General features: G+C 51.4%; 1 long non-coding RNA gene across 1 annotated transcript; it reads left to right on the plus strand.

Moving 5' to 3' along the window:
- The first annotated feature begins 150 nt into the window (after window positions 1–150).
- On the plus strand, window positions 151–16,657 carry LOC309612506. The gene is made up of 3 exons (XR_014235227.1): window positions 151–5,261; window positions 14,646–14,782; window positions 15,185–16,657. It is a non-coding gene; the product is annotated as an uncharacterized lncRNA (long non-coding RNA).
- The last annotated feature ends 1,917 nt before the right edge of the window (window positions 16,658–18,574 follow it).

An 18,574-nucleotide genomic window follows, 5' to 3' on the forward strand; every position in this document is an offset into this window, starting at 1 on the left:
GCTGCACATCGGCCTGACACTTGCCTCCCTCCCGCCCTGCCCCCGCCGCTTATAAGGCCCGGAGCCGCCCCCGCCCCCGCCCCCTCCGCCTCCGCCTCCGCCTCCCAGCTCCCGGCCGGAGCCCGTCCTCGGCGCCGCCCCCTTCGGCTGCCCGGCCTTCCCCGCTGACTGACAGCGGGACCTCCTCCCGCGGCCGTCCGGGCCTGGGAAGCGGCGCGGAGGCGGCTTCGGCCCTGCCCAGCCCGCGGCCCCCGAGCTCGGGCCGGCGAGAAAGGGAGGGGCGGCAGCGGCCCCGGGACGCGCGGGGGCTCGGGCCCAGCGCAAAGGCGGATAATGGTGTCGGGGCGGCCGGATAACGGGACCGGGAGGCGGCTAACGGAGCCGGCCGGGCAGGGTGGGGGAGAAGATGAAGGGGCGAGGCCAGCGGGTAACGGGTTCTGGAGGGGACGAGCAGCTGGGTCCGGGGTGCTGAGCATCCGCGTGGTCCCAGAGCGCCCTCCCGGGGACCCGGGGCCTTGGGGCGGGCTGGGCGCAGGAAAGGAGCGTGGGTCCCGCCTCCCGCGAGTGGGACTGCGGGTGGCGGCTCCGGGCTCAGTCCCGGATTCGCGGGCGGGGGATGGGGAGGCGGCGCTGAGGGGCTGGCACCTGCGAGCGCGGGTGGGACGGGAACTCTGGGATCAGAAGAAAAATCTTGAGGTTTTCGGAGATGCCCTCTTCAACCTCCTCTACCAAGTTTTCTGATTTTCTTTGTCCCCGAAGCCCCAGATGGAACCCCTGCCCCGGGATCCCCGCAGTCAGACGCGGTTAGCAGCGGATCACGAACCATATTCGTGCTAGTAATTTGTACAAAGAGTGCCTTTGTATCCACGGACGTGCGTGGTCCAGATTGTCTCTGGAAGTGTGTGCATTAGTGTGTCTGAAGGGGCCACTGTGTCCGAGGAAGGGAGTGTATACCGCGTGTGTAAGTAGGTGCTGACTCCACCAGAACTTCTGGCCCCTCCTCCTCCCTCCCTGATTGCATCATTAGTGCTAATTGAGGAGCTTTCACACGCCAGTGCATTAGTTGTTTGGAGTGAGCTCCCCCCTCCTGGGAGAGATAAGCCGCTGCCCCTCCCCCTCCCAGCCCTCCACTTCCCCACCGCCCAGGAACTGCCCACCTAGATCCTCCCACCTTCCTGGGCACCTTCCTGCCTCCTGGTCCTCTACTGGTTAATCTCTTTCCGCCCAGCAGTGTCAGGGATCGGCTGGAGAGGAGTCAGGGAGGAGGTGGAGGGCTTAGAAAAATCTATCCTCCGGGAGGCTGAAGAGGTTCTGGCCTTCCTACAGAAAGCACAGTCTCTGTGATGAGAGAGGGGACAGGAATCTCTGGCCGGTTCTTTTGGACCTGGAAGGGCAGAGGACAGCACTGAGTCCTTGATCTCCAGCCTGTGATCCCACTGATGAAGGGGCAACCAATCCTGCCTGACTCCTGGGGTCCCCTAAGACTCGGAGAGCTGGGGCCCAGTCTAACTTAGAAAATATGGGAGGGCTGAGTGAGAGAAGCCACGATTCTCCTGAGGACCTTGGGTTTGGTGGAGTTTGGTCTGGTCCTGTTTAGCTGCTCTGCCCTGCCCTGGCCCTTGGCTGCTGGGTGTAGGGGGAAGGCTCTGAGCAGATGCCCTCCTCAGGCCTCACACCAGATGTCTTTGGTCTAATTAACTGTGCTGGGAAAACCAACCTGGGTTTGTAAACAGAGCTACTGGCTAAAGTCAACAGGGAACAGCAGCAAACAGCAAACATTCCCCTCTCGCAGCTACAGTCCAATCCAGCCGCCTGGGGAAGAGGGGAGCCTTGCCCATCACGGGGCCCCCCGGGGCCGACAGCTGAGTCAGGGAAGGCCTCTCTACCTCTGTGACCCTAATATGGCCATTTCCTTACCAGTGCCAGGGCTCCTGTGCTGGGGAGGAATGGGGATTCTGGGAGGACAGAGTTGCCGTTTCAAGATAGGCTCTGCCCCCCTTTCGGAGTTCTCTTGGTATCTATTAGCCAAACCTCCTGATCCACAAGGAAGCCATTGTGGGGGGAATATTCCTTAACGAGCTTTCTTCGGGGCCTGCTCTGCTCTAGGGTCTTGGAGGAGCCTCCTAGGTAGGACTTGGCATTGAGAATCTATAACTCGGAGTTGGTGAATATAACATGAACATTGTTGAGTTCGTTACACATCGTGTAGGTATTATAATAACATGTTCTGAAACTAGATAATTATTCCTGTGATAGCTTTGCCAAGCTTCAGTGTTTCCGTTATGGTTTGAAAGTTCAATGCACACAGGGCCTGAGAAACAGGCCTGAGTGTACATACATACAGTGCACACACACGAGCCCATGGAACGGTGGCCTCACACACAGGAACAAAGGCATTTCAGCACTCGTTCTCACACTCACTCTGTCTCCCTTGCCAGCTCTCAGACATACAGACATATACAATCTTTGATGGAAATAGGTTTTTGGACTCTGAAGAAAAGAGATTGAACTTTTTGAACAGATTAGAGTTTCTGAATTGGCAGTTTCTTGAGTTCTTAACCAAATTGTGCTTGTTTGCTTTTTCCTCTTCTTCTTCTTTTTTTTTTTTTTTGCCACCCAAGGAGTGGAATCATCATTTCAAAGAACTGAAAAAGACACAAAACTCTGGTTGAGGACCCAGATCTACCGTCTGCCCATCTGCCCTGTCTCGAAGACCTGGCAAGGCCAGTAGCCTCTTTATTTTCTGCCTTTTCCCTCCAGCCCAGGTCTCAAAGACCTCTTTTGGAGTATCACTCTCTTGCTCAGCAACCTGGAGGATAAATTGAACTGTGCCTTCAGGCCTTTGTGAACTGGCCCCAGCCCTCCACCTGGCCCAGTTACCCCCTTTTCATTTCCCTGTACAGAACCAGACTCCCCCAGTCTGCTGCCTGCACTGGCTCCTGACTTGCAGACATCATTAGTGTTTTCCCCCGTGGCCCTCCCGGTTCCCTTTCCTGAAATGCCCGCTTGTAGCCTTTCTGTGTCATCTTTGCTAGCTGGTTCTTCAGGGTCTCCCAGAACATAGTGAATTACAGATACTAACCTGGACACATGGGTCCCTGGGATCTTGAAGGTCTATTCTTAGAGTTTTTGTGGATATATTTTCTTCAAAAGGAAATGTACGAAATGCATTTCTCAGGTCTTGGAAACCTTCATGTAGAGCAAAGAGCTTGGGATTTGGAGTCCAAGAAGCCTGGGTTCAAATTTCATTATTCGAGTTACTTTGGGTGAGTTAGTTAACTTCTCTGGGTATTCGTTTTCTTATGCAGAAAATGGGAGATGATAGTAGTGCCTGCTCCGTAAGGCTGTTGAGTGAATGAAATGCAAAGACATAAAAAGTGCTTGGCATAAGCTAAGCCCTCAATATGGGTAATCTGTAGCTAGGATTAATGATGATATTAAACAAATAAATATCTGTGACAACATGTTAGACAGCTAACCATAACCCTGCCTAGAGGCAGAAATGACTTTAACTACTTTCCTTCCTGGTTTCCACTGGTGAAATCTCTCAGCCTCCTGGGCTCTCTCTGTGTCTGGAATTTTCACTTTTTCCCGAATCAGTAAACCAGTGGTGGATCAGAAGAGGCCTTGTTGCCTCCCCCAGCCGGTGGTGAGCTGCACAGGGAAGACACTGATCAAGGCCCGATTCTCGCTGCCACAGTGACCAAGCACAGGGAAGGCCTTGGTCCGTCCTCCCTGGGGCAAGGAGCTGGGGGAGGGGATGGGCTCCGAAGAGGAAGGGGGGAGGGAAAGGGGTGGAGCCAAGCAGCCTGCTCCCCCAGCCCCCCCTTCCCTCAGGTAGGAAGTGAAGCTGACGTTTCCAAAATATAAAAAACAGATGATGAGGGTCGGGTTTCCTACACACTGGAGAGCGGGAGCCCCAAGGCAGAGTCCCCAAGAAATGATCAGAGACAGAGATGGGGGGCAGAGAGAGAAAGAGAGAGGAGAGGAGAGAAGATAGACAAAGATGCAGAAACATAGAGACAGAGAAAACCCCCCCTGAATCCTGAGGGTAGTCAGACAAAGACAGAGACAAAAGCCGTGGCTCAGGAAAGATCTTTCCCCCCGTTTCTGGAAAAGAGCTTAGTTCCTCTTTGTGGGTCTCAAGTTGGGAACGTGAGCCATTTTGGCTCCATGACCCTGGCTGGGGGTGAGGCCCTCCAGGACCCCAGAAACCAAAAGGCCCTCTGGGCTCAGAGCTCTCCCCGCCCCGGCTGGTCTCTGTCTGTCTGGGCCTCCAGATCTGTGGTCCAGAGCCTCCCTCCCGGAGCGAGCCTCGCGCTTCCCCCCTCCTCCCTCCTGCTTAGCTTCACCTACCAGCCCAGAGAGATGCTCTACGACAGCTTCTCTTTCTCTCCCTTTCCTGGATGTCTGGGACGTGTGTCCTCTTCCTTCACTGGTTCCTTTGATTGGAGGAGCTGGGGACATGGGGCTGAGGACAGAGAAGGCTGAGAGGTACCTGTTTAAGAGCCATTACCTAGGGGAAGGAGGGAGGCGGCTGCCTTGGCGTTGGACCCAGGCCAGGGGAGGGAGAACAGTGAGGGCTAAACCCTAGGGTCTCTGTTCCCTGGGCAGGTGGAGAAGCAGGTAGAGGGATGAAGAGTTGGCCACTGGATCAATGGGTGATGGGTGGACTCTGGTGGCAGGGGGTGGTAGAGAGGAGGCCTTTGCCTTTGTCCAGAGGCCTTTGCAAGGGAGAGGGATAGGAATGGGAGCATAGGGGCCAGGTGATCCGATCTAACAATTCACACCTTCTCTGACCAAGCCAAATGTGCCCTAAGTCAATGGGGCAACTTTTCTCCCAGGCCATAGTCAAATAGAAAGAACCAGTTCTTTTCGAGCAGCCTCGGGGCTGTGGTTTGGAAAGTAGAGAAAAAAGAAGAAGAAAGAGGGGCTGTTGAGTTTGTGCATCTGGTCTTGGACCTCCAGAAGGCTGACAATTCTCTCCCTCTTCCCCAGCTGCCCCAGGAGGCTGGCCTGGACCCAGGCCCAGAAAGAAGACTGTTCCTTACAGTTAAAGAAGCCTTGGCCCTGCCTCTGCCCTGAGGAGTTTACCGTGTAATTGGGAAGATTCGCAGTCAGCTGTTAGGGACAGAGGGAACTGTGGAGGGTCTGGGGCAGGGAAGAGCTGGCCCCTACCTGGAGCCCTGATGGAGAGTTATCATGTACTGAACGCCTGCTGTGCGCCAGGAACCGTCTAACCTCTTGACATGTACTGTGAGGTCAGTATTACTACACCCGTTTTATAGATGGGGGAATCGAGGCTCATGAGATTAAGGAATCTGTTGAATGTCACACAAATCGTAAGTGGCAGAGCAGACTACCATGAAATCAGGAAGCAGCAACTCGGGCCCCGCTTCAGGTCTTCTCTCAGCTCTTTGTTGGTTGGGGAAGAAAAGAAAAATTCCTGTCAAAAGGAGCAGCAGAGGTAAACAAGTGCCACCAGTGGGAACCAAGATGGAAGCGCATTACGGTGATTTTTGCCTCCAAGCAACAAAGTTTGGTCATAAAGATTTCTTATTTTATTGTTCTTATTAATTCTAATGATAGAGTACACTCATTAAATGCCTTTCATCATCATTTAACCCACTTAATACCTCTCGGAGATAAATACTATTATTATCTCCAATTTTCAAGATGAGAAAATTGATGTATAGAGCAGTTAGATAACTTGCAGCAGAGCTGGGATTTGGACACAGATGCCTCTGATGGCAGAGCTGTACTCTTGCATCTTCCGTCCTGTGTCCGTTGTTTAGGTCATGGTCTAGGCTGGGCTAATTTCAGCTATAAAAATCCCAAGGTCAGTCTTTCCAAGCTCAGTGCTGCAAACTTGCTTCAAAGATGGGTGTCTGATGATGTTTGAGCCTTTAAAGGACAGAGGCAAGCCCTGATGGGGTCACAGGGCAGTGGGGAGAGAAGGAGGGAGACACTGAAAGAGGTACCCCCCTCCACCCCCGCAGGGAGAGCCAGAGACTCAGGAGCTGAGACTAAACTCCTATGAAGTGTTTTTCAGGGACCCCAGCAGACTCTGTAAATCATTCTCTCCTTCCCCTTCCCTGCGGGGGAGATGGTTTACAAAGGGTTAACGAGATCTGGGTGTCTGCATGGAATTAAAATAATTAGTTGAAAAATTCCAAAAAGCACCAAAAGGAAGTAAAAATTACACAAAATCCCTCCATTAAAAGAGATTATATATCATAAGATACGAAAGCCACCTTGCCTGCCCCTCCAACCCCACCCGCAGAGGTAACCACTGTGAAGGATGCTGCGTGCAAAGACGCCCTAAGATGCCCCACGCATTCTTCATCTCCTTCCCCCCACAGGCTTCCCTTGGTGACTGTCTCATTTCTGCACTGGCAGGCTCCAAGACACCTCAGTCTCTTTGATGCTTCCAAACCCAAATTTAAATCCTGTGCTTAAAAAAAAAGTCTCTTGGATTCGCCCCTTTATTTCCTCACAGCCTTCCTCCCCAGTCTAGGCTCTTCCTCACACATCTGGTCTGTTGACTGCGTCCCCTCGATGTTCTCCTCCCATCTCAAAGCATGTACGGGTACCAGATACATCTGCCAAAAACACTGCTTCCAACACATCATTTTTCTGTTCCAAAATTGTTGATGATTCCCCATCATTTGGAGGATAATTTAGCTTGGCATTTAGAGTCAGTCGCAACCTACCTCTTCTATTCTTGTTTCCACGAGTACTTCCTGGTGCTGTGTTGCAGCCTGACTGGTTGCTTCACCCATCTTAGAGCATTCTCTGCCTCTCCTGCCTGATGACATCCTTTCTCCACCTATCCAAAGCTTGCCCATCCTTCAAGGCCCACCCCAAGACTTTCTTTTTCCAGAAAGCTTTCCCTGACTGCTTTAGTTCACGTCCACTGCTCCTTCCCCAAATGTCTGACCACAAGGAGGCTGTACATCATGGTTCAGAGTCCCCTTGTTGGAAGAGACCTTGGGTATGACCATCAAATAGTAGTTCTCAGCCTGGACCCCAAAGATCTTCAGGAGTCTGTAAACGTATTGGGGAAGGCGGAGCTATTGTCAATATTCCAGAAAACCTATAGGAAATATTTCATGGTGAGTTTGCCCAGTCAAGGGAAACATTGACTTTCTTTGCTTGTGGCCAGAATTATGTCATGCCTTGGGTCTCTTGTGCTGTTGAGTGACACTGGTTTTTTATTAAGAAAAATGGGGCGGGGGGGGGGAAATTATGTTATGGAAATGTACTCTGGTAGGCAGACTTTTTAAAAAATCTGGGGTTTGTGGGGCAGCAGGATGGATAAAAGGAATCCTTGATGGTGAAAAAGTTGGAGTCACTGGTCCTGCCCATCTCCTGACCAAAGTAGGACTCTTCGCTGACATTGGGATAGCCCAGTCACCCCTAATGCCCAGCCCCGTGATGGACAAGCTCACTTTCTTATAGGTAGCCAAGACGTTATTTGATCATAGTAAATCTAAACCATCTTCCTCAGGACAGCTCTTCAAATATCTGAAGATAACTTAAAACTGTCGTTGGCTTCTAGTTTCCTATAGGCCAAAGACAAACCTTCTTTCATGTTTTCTGAGGCCCCACATGCTATAGCCTTGCCCACCTCTCCCACTTTCGCCTGCACTATGCCCTTCCTCCCTGTCTCTGCTGAGACCCGTTTACCCTCCCCTGCTCCTCATTTGCACCTTGCTCTCTCCCCCCACTTACGGTGCCCTCTGCTTGGAACACTCTTATCTCCCCTCTTTGCCGAGTTACTCCACTCATCCTTAGAGCTCAGCTCTTAAGACACCTGCTCAAAGAAGCTTTCCCTGACCACCCCCAGTATGGATTCTTGTACCCTGTGTACCTGTCAATTGCAACACGCATCACGGTTGTCATTTCTCTCACTTGTGTCATTCGATTGAAATCGGTCTACTCTGGACTGTATACTCCGTGAAAGCAGGGCCTTGTTATATTTCTTCTTCCGGTATATCCCCATCACCTAGCATGGTGCCATGGTCTATAGGCAATTAGTTAAATATTGATTAATATTGTTATTTTTTTATTGCACAGGGCTGTTAGAAACAGTAAATGTATGCAAAAGCATTTTGTAAGCTCCAAAGCAGGACCTATAATAATTTTAGGACTGATTACTATTACTGTTTCTTCAGTTACACTTTAGTCTCCTAGATGGACCTAGAAGTATAATCCCCATGCCTTCCTCCCCTGAGCGTCCTTTAGCTTGATAACGAATGACCTAGCTTATAAACTGAGCCTTTTTTTCCCCTCTTCTTTCTCTTTTAATTGGTTGTTGAATTAAAAAGTAATCTAAATGAAGTGCCCTCTAAATGTTCAATCTCCCCCTTCCTCTCATTCCTTTCCCCCCTTTCAATTCTACGTTTATTGGTCGCCTACTCTGTGTTAGACATCAAGCAAATAACCAGGGACACAAACATGAATGATGAGTCTCTGTCCTGAGGTATTTCTTGAAATCTTCTTTGTGTAAGAGGGTCTCCTGGGCCTCTCCCAGATCATGCTCGTCTGATTACTTAGTTGTTTGATAATGCTCTTCCCAAAATGGGGCCCTAGGACCTTTGCACTTGCTGTTCCCTCTGCCTGGAAAGCTCTTCTCAGGAGGGAAAGCTCTTCCCTCCTATGGCTCCTTCTCTGTATATTCAAGTCTTGGCTCTAATGTCATCTCATCAGACAGGCCTCCTCTGCCCACTCTCTACCACATTACTCTATTCTGTCTGCAGAGCATTTGTCATCTGAAATTATCTTGATATGTCTGTTATATTTTTACTTTTTTGTTGTCAGTCTCTCCCCTCATTAGACTGTAAGCACCATGAGATCAGGGTCTGTGTTTTGTGCACTGCTGTTTGCTCGAGTCGCCAAGTAGTGGCAGCATCTAGCAGGTACTCAGTACTAAATAATTGTGGACTGATTGAACTTGACATTCCAGCGAGCTTCCAGAGGGCTCAAGCTGAGCCCTTCCCCTCCTGTGGTTTGGACACCATATCTCTTGTAATGTGCTTGTCCCCTGATTTTTTTTTCAGGGATATTTGCCTCGTGCCAGAGGCTAAGTAACAAATGTCTCCTCATCAGCAGAAAGAAATCCTCTCTTTCTGTCTTAACCAAACCCAGTCTCCTTATCGTGAGCCTGGCTTCCTGCTTCCGGAAACTGTGACCTGAACTGCTTCCCAGGAATTTACCTACCTTGTGTCTCTCCCTCAGGGCTCTACATTGTGACTTTTAAGGTGACAATCAGCTAATCCAATAACAGAATCCTGCTAATGTGCTAACGGGACAGGGTGAGAAAAAGGCTCCCAGCTCCCTTCCTTCTGACTCAGGTTACATCTGTGCATTTAACAGGGCCCTTCTGGAGACAATTAAATAAATGCTTTATTGAAACAATAAAATTAATAGGGGTCTCATGGAACTCAATGAAAGGTTTTTAAAAATTAACTTCATTGTTTTTTAAGCTTGATATTAAGCTTTGCTAGGCAAGGGGGTGGGGCAGGGCCAGATTTTGATTAAAGCTGGTCCCTGACCACAGGGCCTCCTGTGTGTGGGGACAGTCAAGATGCCAGGCCTAAGCTTTCCCTACGGAAGGGCCACTGCTGCCATTCTGAGGGCCTGGCTCCAAAGGGCTACCCCAGTAAGAGGCAAGGTTATTCTAAACCATAGGTCTGGTTCTGGTCCTGGGACTCTGCGACCGCATGGATTGACTAACCCTCTGCTTCATGAGATTTGGGTGCCCTAGGTGAGTTGTCCCATCAAAGGAAATGTCATGACGATATTTGTCATGTCGAATGAATGAAACAATGAAACTGGGGATATATCCCACTCATTCTGCCAGGAAGTGGGTGGGACGTTTGTCGGGTTCTGCATTTGTCTGGGTCCAAGGCCCACCCACCTCACGATGTTGCCTCACAACCCTTGCCCTGGCTGTGTAACCCGTGGTCCCCCATTCCTCCCTAGGAACCATCTTCAGCCTCAAGAAAGGCCTAGGAAGTCAGAGTTTGTCAAGTCAGAAGCTGAGGCCAGAGATTTTGGAAAATCTGTGGAAGGTTCTGCTGGGGGTGGGGGCTGGGGAGCAGGTGTGATGTGGGACCAGGGGACTTTCCCATGAGGGATCTGCCCAGCTTGGAGGGCACTGGGACCCTGGATGGCGTAATTCTTGTGGAAGATGAGGTTCTCTGTCCAGATGGATGGAGCTGGCATAAGACTGTCTTCAGGATTCCTCATTATTCCTATCAAGGTAGCACGTTGATTCAAACCATCTGTGGGCTTGTGAGGTCTGATTAGACTTGGCGTTTCCAACTCTGGGCTCCCGACTTACGCCCTATGTGAGTGTGAGGAGCAGGCTGGAGGTGCGGTTGAAGTCCGGGGTGGACCCTCTCTCTGACCCTCAGCCTCCTTGCCCCCAGTGACGCAGGGCACATGCAGCTCCAGTCCCCTCCCATCCCCTGGGCTGCCAACAGGCATTGGGAGGGGTTCTGAGCTGAAAGGCAGAAGGCTTCTGCTCCTAGCTCTGCCCTTAACTAGTTGTGTAACTTTGAGTAAGTTATTTAGTCTTTCTGGGACTCAGTTTTTTCATCTGCAGGATGGGGATAATGATACCTGCTGTGGTTGTTTTGAGGGTCAAATGAGGCACAGGTGTGAATCACTTTGAAGTGCATGAAAAAAACATTGTATAAATGTTGTTGTTTTCATTAATGGCGTTCCCTGTCACAGGGAACAAAGTTTTCCTGCCCTGGAGTTGCTATCCTCTGAGTACTGAGTTCAGGGCATCTTTGGCATCTGGAAGGGAGAATAAAGCTTTCGGGGGCCTTGCTTATTTACTCCTCTGATCCCTCACTTCCCCTAGAGGGCTTCTACCCTCTTTCCCCCTCCAGTACTACCTAGTCTCCCAGACCAGAGGTCTTGGAAGTATCTTTAACTCTTCCCACCCTTTTATCCCCTAATATCTATTCTGTCAGCACATCCTGGTTCTTCCTTTGAAATCCATCCCCGACTCACCTTTTCTTTCCTGGTCCCACTGACGTCACCTTAGTCTAAGCCATCATTACCTGGGTTTCCCCAGGAGCTCCTCAATGGGTCTCCCCGCCCTTCCTCTGTCTCCCCTCCATGCCTTGCTGCACAGGGCTACCAGCTTCATCTCCCCAAGGGCCACCATTTATCAGGTCACTCCCCTGCTCAAGAAAAGCCAATAGCTCCCCATTTATCTCATCAAGGCCATTGTCCTCTATGTGCTCTCAAAGTCTTCCACTCCTCTGCTACACCTGCGCTATGCAACTTGATTTCTCGCAGTTCCTCTGCATTGCACCCTCCTCTACAACCAGACCCATTTGCTTACAGCCCCCCAAAGACGAGGTGCCCATTCCTACCTCTGTGCCTTTGCACGGACCAATTACCCTGCCTGGAGTGGGAATACCCTCTCCTAGACTCTCTGTCAATTCTCTCCAGTCTGCAGCCTCCAGCCCAAGTCCCTAGTTCCCACCCACCCCACGCCCCCTAATTTTCTTAGGAGGTTATCTTATGGGACTATCTCCCGGCTCTATGTATCCTAAATTCTTCTTGCTTATATTGGCAGTACTGATTTAGTATCAATTATCTTTCATTTCTTGTCCCCCTGCCCTGCCTCCCTTACCTAGATTATAAACTCTTTGAGGGCTGAGACCCTGTCCTCTATCTTTCCTGTAACATCTAATCAAAGTCTGGATGTCCTGTAAAATCGTGGTTGATTGAATGGACAAAGAGATCTGGTGTGATGCATGGAGACAATGTGGAGATTCTCTATTTTAAACAGAGATTTTGTGTCCCCTCCCCTCCTCCCCTACCCCACTCCTGCTCTCCAGAATCCAACCCCCCCCCAGTCTTCATCCATCAGTAATAAAGCAGGAACAATAGGGGGTTTCTTTCTAATTAAAGGGAGCAGTTAGTGTTTCCACTTCAAAGCCCCAAGAGAGAAGACTTTTGTTCACAGGGCCTGGGAGCACTGGGAGCCCGGGCTGGGTGGGGAAGTGGAGCTTCAGGCCCAGCCAAGCATTAAGCTCGTGAACCTGAGATCCCCAACGCCTACCCCCCACCCCCCGTTTGCAGGCAGGGAAGCTCAAATTTAAAACAACAACGTAATTTGGTAACTCGGGTTCTGATAAAACAGTTGGGGGAATTTCTTCTCTCCTAGCGTCTGAAGCCAATGTTATTACAGGTGTGTGCTCGTCTCTCCCAGCCTCCTCAGCCCCTGTCGCCCCGCCACACACACCGAGCACACACACGTGCCACACCACACGCTCACACGTATGTGGGACTCACAGCATGGCACTCGCTGAGTGGGTGCATCCTCTTACCTCCGTTCCCAGGGCACTCTGGCCTGGATGATCCCACACTCCCAGTTACTCTCACACATGTCATCCACCTCTAAGTGCTCAGGAGCAAGGTGCTCTGGCTTGAGACTGTCCCGTTCTCTACTCAGCTGCAAGTCAGCTTGGCAGACAGGTGTTCTCTTCCTCAGTCATCCACCAGCCACAGACTGATCCCAAACGCTGGGCCCACACTGATTCCCACCCTGATTATAAGCTGCCTCCTACCTCTGACCACAGACTGAGACCCCAAAGTGGCCACAGACTGAGCATGGATATGGTCGTAGACTGAAGCTCCAAAGTGCCCACAGAGTGTGTCCTAACAGTAGACCCAATAAAGAGCATAGTGGGTCTTTGGTCTAACAAATCATCTCACAAATTTGATCCATTGATAAGGGAGGTGGGAAGAGAGCTTTTGGTCCAGTTCCACTGCTGAAACTCTGTAAAGCCCACATTATCCCTCCATCCATCCCTCCGTCCCTCCATCCCTCCATCCTACACTGAGCACCTATTCTTCACCATATAGTGATGAACAAGGCTAAATACAGACCCTGTGCTCAAACATCTCAGCGTTAGATAAATATCATGGGTCTGGGCATTTTACAATCCTGTGTTCAAGTTCCTCCTCCTTGATTTACTAGCTGCATCACTTTGGAAAAGTTACTTAACCTTTCTAAGTCTCAACTTCCTCACGGGCAAATGGGGGATAATAATAATAACGACCTCTAGGGACGTTAAAAGGATTAGATGACATGATCTATCAAGTGCAAACAGTGCGTGGCGCATAGAACATGCTCGATAATAATGATCATTCGTTTAGTTGTTATTCATTCTAGTGGGGATGTAGACAAACATGCCTAAAATTACAAAACAGCATAAGCTCTGTCCTGGTTCCATGTACCAGTGAAGGAGCAGCCCAGAGGAGACTCTGGGTCTGCTGGGGATGTATGGGGGGCTTTTGTGGGAGTGGGGCTTGGGAGCGGGGTGGAGGCAGCCCTCGGATAGAGGCTTGTGGAAGTACGATTTTGCTTGACTGACCAGACCTGTTGGGTCCAACTGGAGGAAAAGACACGCATATTCCACTGGGGTCAAGAATGGCATCCCCTGCAGACTCTGGGCAGAATGTTTTTTTGTTTTGTTTTGTTTGCTTTTTTAAAAATTATTTATTTATTTATTTAATTTTATTTATGGCTGTGTTGGGTCTTCGTTTCTGTGCGAGGGCTTTCTCTAGTTGCGGCGAGCGGGGGCAACTCTTCATCACGGTGCGCGGGCCTCTCACTATGGCGGCCTCTTGTTGCGGAGCACAGGCTCCAGACGCAGGCTCAGCAATTTTGGCTCCCCGGCCTAGTCACTCCGCGGCATGTGGGATCTTCCCAGACCAGGGCTTGAACTCGTGTCCCCTGCATTGGCAGGCAGATTCTCAACCACTGCGCCACCAGGGAAGCCCCTATGGGCAGAATGTTTTAAAGGTCACAGGGAGGCACTATCCTTATGACATGCCACTAACTGGTGAAGGCAACAACCCTCTATGCATCCAGGACCGTCTCAAAGGGCATCTGATGATGGTGAAGGATGGTGATGTTGACACAATGTTGTGATTGTGGTAAAGCAATGACACGGTTAAGAAATGGATGGCTGAGGTCTTCCGGCTGCACACCTCCCCTCTGCTCTGACCTGGCCTTCTGTCTCCTTTTCTTTCCTGCTTCCACTCCCTTCCCACTTCCTTCACCCTCTTTTGTCTCTGTGTGGCACAGAGAGACACCTTTGTCCTCATCACTTGCCTTCCTCATCCCCCAAAGGCCCCTGGGTCCCAGCTCCAGTTTGGCTTGACTGAGGGGGGCTGTTTGCGCACACGTGATGCCGCCAGTATGGGGCACGGCCGCCCTGCTGTGGCCTTGCTTACTCCCCTGATTATTTCTCCTTAATTGAGCGTAAAGAATGTGAGGAATGCGGAGTAGACCGCAAGAGGAGGGCTGCTGCGGCCCCCGCGGGGATCCGGGGATTCGGGGCTCTGGATGGGAGAACTGCAGATGGCCACTGAGCCCCACCGAGTGTGTGTCATTCCTGGCGCTCCCACTCCCTCCCCACCGTGATGGGCCCAGTTCTCCAACCTTTGATCTATCCCTTCACTGTTCTGGGGCTTTCTTCTCCCTCCTTTCTTGCACAAAGAATTTCACGTGTTTGTAAACGGGCCACAATCTCCTCTCTTCCCGGGAGTCTGCCTTGATTTAAACCCATTTGACACTGACAGTCCTTACCAATCTCTAATTCCAGGTGGAACTCTAGAAGCCATTTACTCCCCTCTGGTGAAGGAAGGGGAAGCAATGGCTACCCCACGGCTTGCTGGGCTGTGGGAAGATGTGTGAGTCCAGGTGTGAAGCCGGATGCTTACGTGTCAGGAAGGCAGCCAGGTGAGTCACAGCTGGAGCGTGGCCATGAGGGAGGTGCTGTGTGAGTCTCTCTGTCTCCTTCCTCTGCCCACTCAGGGTCCAGCCTCCTGCCTTCTCAGGTGGAGTGGGACGTGGAAGAGAAAGCACAGGTCGGGGACTCAGTCCTGAGTTCGAGTCCTGGCCCTGCCCCATTGTCTAGTAGCTGTGTGACCTCAGGTGAACTATTTTTTCCTCTCTGAGGCTGTTCCCTCGTGTTTAAGAGGATGGTGGTATTTCTACACTTGCAGAGTTGTAAAGATGAAATTAGATGTGTTCAAGCACGTGAATGTACTTAGGAAGTATTAGTCTGGCTCTTTCGAGGAGACTGAAAGAAGGGGGTGAATTCTTCTAAAAGAGGTTTTGCTTCTGTGGTAAATGCACTAGGCTATCCCCGGAGATCATCGAAGGGACAACGCGATGCTGAGGGACCCAGTCCTAAAATGTGCACTCAGAGGCCAATGGATCCCAAAGCTGCAGATGAACGGGATGCCAAAGAGAAGTGCCGTGGTGAGGGGACCTGGCAATTCCGGTGCTGCCGCTCTGACTCCTTAAGAGAGGACAGTGACAGCTATCTTCCTTCACCTCCCCTCCCCCAAGGCTTGACCAAAGGCCATGGCCCATCCTGCAATGGGAGGGTCTATTTAAAGAAAACTTCCTGCCTTGGAGAGATGTTCTGTGTTGAGATAGCTAATCCTCCCAGAATAGCTGAGCGTGGGCTGGTCTCCTTATTTTTGCAAACAGGACCTGGATGGGGCCTGGCTGGGGTACAGGCCAAGCTCACCCAAAGGTGGGGGCTGGGCAAAGTGGTACTCCCTGGCCTCTTCCCACGCAGACTCTGCTGGCTGCCTTCCGCCTCCTGATTCTTCCATTCACTGGTAGGCGGCTCCCTGGAGGTGCTCTGTCAGAGGGGCAAGGCCTAGAAGGCACTGATTATATTCTGCAACTTCTGGAAAATTCCTGCTGTTAGGGATTTGCAAACTTCTCTTGAGATGAACGTTCAAAATAAAGTGGGAAGTAAATGGGCCTCGTGAGTGATGGCATAGGGAGCTTTATCATTGGCGGTGTTTATGAGCAGGGCCGTGGGCCCCTTCATCTTTATGGCACCTGGAATGCTGGGTATTTGCGGGGCTTAGGACAGAGGCTGAGCTGCCGGGCTGACACTGACATGTCCCTCCATTTCCCAGAGGCAGACGCAGAGGCAACATTGCTGCCCTCCCCTCTGTGGCAGGAGGTACCCAAGGAGGACCCCAGGGCCACCATCAGAGAAGGGTCCCAATGAAGCTGATACTGCGGCTAGAGGCTGAGGTAGGAGAAGGGCAGCAGGAGTAGGAGGAGAGTGTAGAATGAGGGTGATAGGCTTGGGGTGGATGAGGGTGGAGTATTCATTTGCAAGAATCTATTTTCCCCGGGACCAGGCCGGGTCTTTCTGTGAAGTCAGCCACTAGATCTCTCTCCTTCTCAGAGCTGCAACCCTCCTGGAGCAACTCTGTGCATTGTCCCCTCCTCTGGCCCCCGTCCCCATCCCCATCTGGGTCTGCATTCCTGTTCACAGCCACAGCAGTCCTGGCAGCAGCCATGGCTGAACCACATCTGGGGCTCTGATGGCCACATCTGTATCCGCCCCTCTCAGAGCTGGTTATTTCTATTCTGACTTTTATCTGCATCTGTGGAATCTGGAGGGGATCTGTGCATGGTGGATTCGCAGCCCCAGGAGCTGTCAGTTTCCGGGGGAGGGCTGGGGAGGACTCCATGTCACCAGGCCCAGAGGAGTTGTTCTGATGGGCTTCGGTCGGGGGCAGCGGCTCCCACCTCTCTGCAGTCATAGATTCCTGGCTCTTTGATTCCAGGCAGAGACAGCTGGGGAGGAATCGCAGCAGAGCCTCACACCTCCCTCCCCAGGCTCCCACCCTCCCCCAGTCTGGCTCTGCCTATGCCACTGGCCCCTCTCCTCCAGGAGCTAATTACACTTATGATTGTTACTGAGTCCGGGTTATGGTTCCCAAATAACACTGGGGATGGGGGGCAGAAGAGAAAGACCACGCATGCTGCATTTGAGTGGGAGATGAACATGGGGAGGGAGGGAAAACAAGATGGCACTGGGTGCAGGTGCTTCTGGGGGCCTCCTGGGCTATCTCAGGGATCCCTGGACTGGTGTGGAAAGGCTCCAGGTAATGTCAACGTGCAACACTAGGGGCAAGGGTTGTGTGGTCAAGATGTTCCGTGCTTACAGGCCAGGAGTATCCAGGAGAGGACGTCTGGCTTTTAAGCCAGAGCACCTTGGGCCATAGGCTGGGTCTCCCAGCTGGCTTTTGATCTGGCTTTTTTGAGGCCAGAGTTCCCTGGCTGGGTCGCCTTCTCAAGACTGCTGGAGAGTGGTGGGGATGGGGGTGGGACACACAGAGCATTTCTTGCTGTGGTCCTTCATGGTGGGACAGACACCCTGGCCATGAAAACCCAGACAAAAAGCCTGACCCAGGAAGGGATAGAGGACTCCAGAGAGCCGATACCTTCCCTCTGGTCTGGCCCAGACCTGCTGATGTCCTGGGAACCCTGCAGGCCAGTGTCTACCTGAGCGAGGTCCTCTAGGATGAGGGAGGTAGACCCCCTGTTGGCTCCCCTCACTGGACTAGAGAAGACATAAGGTTTGGGGCAGAGAAAAGAAACTGGAGAGGTCCTTAATGGGAGACTGTGTGAGAGTATGAACCAGCCCATCTGTAAGTGTGTGTGTGTGTGTGTGTGTGTGTGTGTGTGTGACAGGGATCAACCTCTGTGCTTAGAAGGCCGTCATCCCTGTCCTGATCCAGGATTCCCCTTATTGTGTTCTGGAAGGACCTTGTGATTTAGAGTGGCATTTTGCCTGGCACATTCCTCAGAATGAATCAGAACATTAGCTGAGCCCAGGTTAGAGCTGGCTGATTGGGAAGAGCACCCCATGGTGGTGGCGTGAGGGACGTGGTGGAGGGTCTCAGTGGTTCTGTAGAGCTGGGAGTTAACAGGTCTGGGGTTGCTTTCCTGGATCAAATCTTCCCACCTATGCTATGAACCTTTTGTCACTCTGCAGTGGGTTTCCAGGCTCTGCGACCTCACAGCCAACTTTCACTCAATAGCCGAGCAGAGACCCCCATCTGTATCTCATCTGATGGGAGTTGGTTTGGCTTCTAGAACGGCCATAACCTTCCTCGTGCAGACGTAAGATATACCAGTTGAGGTCCCATACTTACCCTGTGAGATATTCCTCGTGGGAGCAGTGATTCCAGTGACATCCAGGGCTGGTGGCACTTCACCTGAGTAACTAGCCTAATCTTTCTGAGCCTTGGTTTTCTTATCTGTAAAAACGGTAGTAATAGTAATGCCTAAGGCATCGGGTTGGTATTAATTAAACGAAACAAGAAATAGAAAAAACCGGTTACAGTGCCTAACACCTCATAAATGCTCCGTGCATGTTAACCCTAACTGTTTGCTAATTCCCACCCCACGACAGACACCTCTGGGCCAGGCTTATGCTTTACAAAGATCAGGATGAGAGTCTGGAGTTGGGGCTACAGTAAGGTTTTGGATGAGGATTAAGATGTGGGGTTAAATTCAGCAGTTTTGAATAGTGTTTGGGTTGAGACTGGTTTGGGGTTCCTGGGAGGGCTGGGTGTTAGCACTGAGTTTGAGGTTTGGATGACATTTAGGAAGGAAGGCCCCGGGAGAATTCCAGTTAGGGATGGAGTTGCCCTCGAGGAGGCCTTTCTGTTGGGAGCAGAATGGCTACCTCTGTCTGCATCCCAC

This window comes from Balaenoptera borealis (genome assembly GCF_965194805.1).
Source record: "Balaenoptera borealis genome assembly, chromosome: 15".
Lineage (NCBI taxonomy): Eukaryota > Metazoa > Chordata > Mammalia > Artiodactyla > Balaenopteridae > Balaenoptera > Balaenoptera borealis.